Source organism: Glycine max, chromosome 5 (genome assembly GCF_000004515.6).
Source record: "Glycine max cultivar Williams 82 chromosome 5, Glycine_max_v4.0, whole genome shotgun sequence".
NCBI classification, from domain to species: domain Eukaryota; kingdom Viridiplantae; phylum Streptophyta; class Magnoliopsida; order Fabales; family Fabaceae; genus Glycine; species Glycine max.
In genome coordinates this window covers 26,451,377-26,457,478 of record NC_038241.2, presented here as the reverse complement: position 1 = coordinate 26,457,478, position 6,102 = coordinate 26,451,377, and the positions used below count along the sequence as shown (strand labels likewise).

At 28.4% G+C, this 6,102-nt stretch overlaps 1 long non-coding RNA gene across 2 annotated transcripts; it reads left to right on the top strand.

Annotated features, from left to right (window-relative positions):
• Positions 1-621: 621 nt before the first annotated feature.
• On the top strand, positions 622-5,483 carry LOC102660386 (uncharacterized). 2 transcript variants are annotated; one of them, XR_001388358.3, is made up of 2 exons: positions 622-684; positions 3,135-5,483. It is a non-coding gene; the product is annotated as an uncharacterized lncRNA (long non-coding RNA). The 2 variants fall into 2 exon arrangements; XR_003267049.2 differs by having other exon boundaries at positions 623-684; positions 3,788-5,483.
• The last annotated feature ends 619 nt before the right edge of the window (positions 5,484-6,102 follow it).

Here is a 6,102-nt window from a genome sequence, read left to right as displayed (position 1 = left end):
AGTCAAAAATATTTTTACCTGATTAATGTAGGTAAAACTAGATAACTTATACCTATCATTATTTGGTATAGGTAAATTCATTAAAACTGAAAAAAAGACTTCTGCCTCCTACAACTCAAAAGGATTACTAGTTACAAAAACACAATGAAGGCAAAATTCTAAAGAAAAAAAAAAAAAAAAAACTTATACATACAATTACGTGACGTAGATAAAACTTCATAAAACTTGTACCTCTAGTGATTGATATATGTATAATCTCAAAAGTCTTATACCTATCATTATGGTGTAGGTAAAACTCTTTTAGATTGTTTGAATTTGAATACTAGTCTTTTGTTTTTTGTTTTTAGTAAATACTCAATTTAATCTTAACAAATAATCATTTAGTTTAATTCAATTTTTAGTTAATAATTATTCAAAAATTTAAAGATAAAATATATTAATTAATAATTTTAAGAATTAATTTTAATTTAGATTAACATTATTTTTATGGATTAATTTAATTTAGCATGAATTGTTTACTCAATAGAGGAGAAACAATTTACCAAATGATTAAAATGAAAAAATATGAAAAGAAAACAATTTATTTGTGTTTTACAAAGCCTCTCTTCCATTACGCTTACTTGTTTAGCCTTTCTGCAAATATGTGTTGGCTAAACAATGGCATTAAGAGCTTTTCTGCTCCAGGTTTTTTCCACAACTCTTTACTTTTATCGTGATTTGCTTTTTGATTTGAAATTTCGTGTTTTTCTACTCACAATTTCATTTTCAATTTACTCCACTGTGATTTGCTTATCGATATGAACTTTGGTGTTCTTCTACTTGCGATTTTCTTTTCACTCTCTAAATTTGCTTTCCGATTTGATGTCGCAAACACTTTTTGTGTTCTTCTACTTGTGATTTGCTTTTCACTCTCGTTATTTGCGGTTCCATTTTCTCTTACGGTCTCTCGGTTTAACCCTTATTTTCTCCATCTCACGGGATTTTGATTTCGCGTGGTCATGTGATTTCCCATTCTATGCAGTCGCATGATTTTCATAAGGTATATTGATTTGTGTTTTTTCTCTCAATTTTTTTTATTCTCACTTTCTCTTTCAAACTCACTTTTTATACTCACTTGACTTTAAGCCTTTTAGGTTAGCCGTTGTACATTTTTTAGCTGAGAGTTGATACATTGAATTGATATTATTAGTTACTTGTGCTTAGGGACTGTGCCTTTTGGTTTAAAACTGCTTTTCATTTGGTTATGAATTTGCCTACTTCCTGCGTGTAATGCTAACAAATATTGTTGCTTCTCTTATTTGGAATTCATTCTTGTGGGCATGTGGATATGTTAGGTGAGTGTTTATGCTTGCAAATTTGAAGGTATAGATCTATTTTAGTGACTTTGACTTATCATTTTTGTTGAATTGTCATTCAGAACGCCATTATTTGGTTTTGGAATGTCACTTGATAATTGGTATAGCAACCTCTCTATTTTCTTTCACATACTTATTCCATTTTGTGGCTGCAACTTTTGGTTGATGACAGAGTAGTTAACAATTGGTCATTGTTATGAAATGGTATTGGAACAGAGAGAAAATGATTAGTATGTATTTGGTCATGGATGCCACTGTAGTCAAGTGGGCTGTGATGATACTCAAAGAGGTTTGATGATGATTAATTTGAATCAAATACTTACAGGAAATTCAATTTCTTTTAGATTTTTCTGGAAAGTTTGGTCTTGTTTTGAAGGATCAAGAGTGGCTAAAATCATGAATTAGAATCTCTCAACCTTATTTCTCATCATGAGCGATTGTTATATGCTCTTATTAGTTTCAAATAGGTAAAAAGTGTGCCTCACAGGTTTCCAAATAAGTTTCTTTTGTCGAGTGCATGTACAAGTGCATGTACGAGTAAGTTGATAAGGCAATCACTAGTTGCTACCGCCTACAACTTATAGATGAGTTAGTATAACAGGCAGTGGAGCTGCAACTTTCAAGTTATCTTGCTACCACTCTTGTTGTCTCTCTTGATTTTTATACTCGCTTTCTCTTTCGTAAGTTTTCGAGGCTTAAACCATGTTGTTCCTTGCTGGTTACTGGTGATTAGAATGGAGTTTTCATACCTTTTAGGATTTCATTTTTCTTTTAGTGCAGAGTTTGTTATTATCATCTTCCGCAGACATTCTTCAATCTTGCTAGAGTAATCTGATAAGATTTCAAAAGTGGCAACTCTCATATTGAATTAACTCTAATTTGGAAAAAGTTGGGGAATGCATGAAGTCGTTTTTTTGTTATTTATTTAAGTGAATGTTGTTTTTCTATATAAAAGAAATTAATATCATCTCTGGTCTCATTCTATGAATTCTTATTGTATATTATTATTTAAATAAAAGATTTTCTCTTTTTTTTAGAGAGAAATGAAATTCTTTAACCCTTTTTATTTGTTTTGGTGAATAACCTTGTCTATTTATTAAACTCTAGCTCTAGAAATGACTCTTCAACGTATAAGTGTAGACACCATTCTTAATTTCTTATCTTTTAGGATTACAATGGAGTTTTCATACCTTTTAGGATTTCATTTTTCTTTAGTGCATAGTTCTTATCATTGATTTTAACCTCAAAGTTCTTTAGTATAGAGTTTTTATCATTGATTTTAATATGTACTTATTAGTTATAAAGTCTACTAGTTATATTAATATAATAAAATTATTATTTTGGTTCCAAGTTTCAACTTCAACTCACAAGCTCAACCACACCTTCAAGTTATCAACCACTATATTAGAAGTAGGGATGCTAAAAAAAACTAGTTTTAAAAAAATACATATAACCATAACTAATTTTATATAACTAGTTATATAATTGGTTTTACACATAACTTGTTATATAATTGGTTATATAACTAGTTTATTTATAACTAGTTATATACTCATAACTCATATTTTAAAAACAATAGCTAGTTATATCAAATTATATTCATATTTTAAAAACTAGTTATAGTTATAATACCTATTTATAATCTAGTTATTTATTAGGTATGGTTATAGTTATTTAATACCAAATTATGAACACCCCTATCTAGAAGCTCACTCCAAAAATTGTCCTAATTATGAGAGGATGTATTACTGACCTTGCGAATGGCTGTCCACATATTAGGTGTTCAGACCTCTATAAATGTTATGATATCATTGATGCTGAATGGCTTGTTCATCTTCTCTCAAGACATTGAAATTGGTAGATTGCTACAAAAATTGGGGATGGAACCACGTTATCCTTAACCAAATCTTAGGGTGGATTGACATGCAATTGGGAGCTTCATAAGGAGACACCAATGTGCTCCTATAAATTTTCTTAACTGAAAAGACATGCCTGAAGACTATATTACTGACATGGTTGAATTGATTCAGGTCTAATATAATACTTTATAAGTGTTGTTTCATTTTATTTCTTGTAAAATTTTGTTTTGTAATGTCTAACAAAATGGTCTTTTTCTGTTTGCTAATGATACTCATAATAGGGTAAGTTTCGATTTGTTCTTGAATTAACTAAACAAACAAAGGAAATTTGATTGATGACATGAGTTGAAATGGAGACAATTTAAATATGAATTGAACAAAACTAAGGAGGAAATGGTTGCTCACATCCCAGATCCAATGATTGATCCTTTTCAATATCGTGATTTAGTACATTATTGGTGTTCTGAGAAATGATAGGTATATATGTACATTGTCACTAACCTTTGGCTAACATAACAATTATATATTATATGTTTATTTTTATTATTGACTTTTTATATTTGTTGGTTATAGAAAATAAGCAACATTAACAAAAGAAATCGCTCAAAATATGAGGACTTGCATTGCATGGAAACCAAAAATCTTCCAAGATGGATTCATGAGATGGTTTGCTTTTTTTATAATTTTTTAATATTTAATTGCTTAGTATAAATAGGATGATTGATTTTTTTTTAACTAATGTTAAACAACAAAGGCTAAAGGAGTGCAACCTTCTTGGGCAGAAATTTATATTGACACTCGAACTCAAAAAGATGGAAGCATTATTATTGAAAAGCCTGTTATTGTAATTGTAAGAATTTATTTTTATTTCAATACGTTCTCTTTGTTTTATCTTTTCCTTTGGTCAATTTTCTAATAGATGGTTATGGTATGAAGGGGATTAACTAATGAGGAGACGAGTTTTGTTTGGTGGCATTGAAGTATTGAGAATATATATTGATGCATGGTAATAATTTATAAAGCGTATTTATGTAGGATGAACTAAAAAAGAAAATGGTTGAAGCAAGGAGTTCACAAAATTTATAAAGCAACCAAGATTCTTCTGATTGTACAAATGATATATATTCAAAAGTCAAAGGACCTAAAAAAAGAGGATGTGTGTGTTGTCTTGATAAGCTTTTACATCAAGCAAGTTTATCTTAAACTCTTATGCAGACAATAGAATTCAAAATTTGGAGAATTTGCTTGGAAATCTTGTTGTCCTTAAAGTGTGATTTGCAAAAGATCTACAAATTAATCAAGTCTTAGAAGCTATAGATCAAGTGGTATGAATTTATAATTCAACTTATTCAAAGATTTAACTATGATATGATATTTTACAAAGAAAAAACATTCTCTTAATTTAGGTACATACAAATGGTTCTACTAGTAAAAATCATCAAACTACAAGCAATCCTTACTAGAGGTGAGTTGAAATTTAATAATTAATATTTTGATAATACCATTCCAGTTAGCATATGATATAGCTTGTAGTGTATCCACACTATCTGTGTATATGGTAAGTTGTAGCTCCCCTTTACTTGGTTGTCTTCTCTTTTCCTTTAAGTCATGTATGTACCTAGACTTGTTGACTAAGGAATAAAGTTTGAAATTTTATTGTTTTGAGAATTGACTCAAACTAATCAAGCTTTATTATGATTTTTTCTGTTCTAATATGATTTTTAAGCTTCAGGTTAGTCCAAGTTAATTGATTCACATATTTATGCAATTGCAGTTGAGAAGCTATCACATCTATTTGCATAAAATATTCATTTGTATATGTTAATATGTATTTCTTTATGTCATTGTAATCACTAGCAACAATGAAGATAACCAAGTAATGGTTTTGAGGTAAAGACATTTTCTTCTTGCATATATGCTTGATCATTTTAAAAATTTGTTGCTTACTTAGTTCATGAATGTGTAGATCGGTGATTACATGGATGTGGCTATTCTATTGGTTATCCTGAATGTTGGATATCATCTCGGCTTTGCTAAGGTGTTTTGGGACATAAATACTCTTTTTTGTTTTTGTGATTGTGTTATTTTATTGATGTGGTTATTTTGTTGGTTATTGTGGATGTTAGATATCATCTTGGCTTTGTTCCAATGTTTTAAAACTACTAGAATCTTTTTTTTAAAAAGTAAGACTACTTTATTGCATAGATTAGTTCCTTGAACTTGTAAAAAGCTTAGACAATCAATTTAGATACAATTGATATTTATTTTATCTAGACTAGCGGAAACACAAACGTTGTCGCGCCTATATGTCCGCATTTCTATTGCATTATCATATTTTATTGTATGAAAATTTATATATTGAAATAATATATCTTATAATATGTAAATTGATGTGCATATTTATTTTAGTTTAATATGTTATGTAATATATACATAATTTTACTCATGTCTATTTGTTTGTTATGATAACATGATAATATATTGTTTTTACATATATGTCTATCTATACACAATTGATCAAATCATTTGTGGTACGTAATTGGATATCATTCTATTTAATAAATGCATTTCTAAAATATCGAAATGGTAACATTATTATGTCATTTGTTGAATTTTTTTCTTCTTGTTTTGATCTTTAATTATCTTTGCTCTTAGGGTGTATACACTTCAATCCTAAGGATTTTTTTTTTATATATATATATTTCAAAGTAAGATATATGGTGAAGAGAAATGAATAAATATATAAAGTAAATATTTTAAAAAATATGTGTAGAAAGTAAATATTATTTGAACATTTTTCTAATTGTAATTGCAAAACAAACAAAAAATCATTCAAGTCATGTTCCCTTTAATAGTGTTTTTGAGTTTGTTATCATTTTTAAACATTT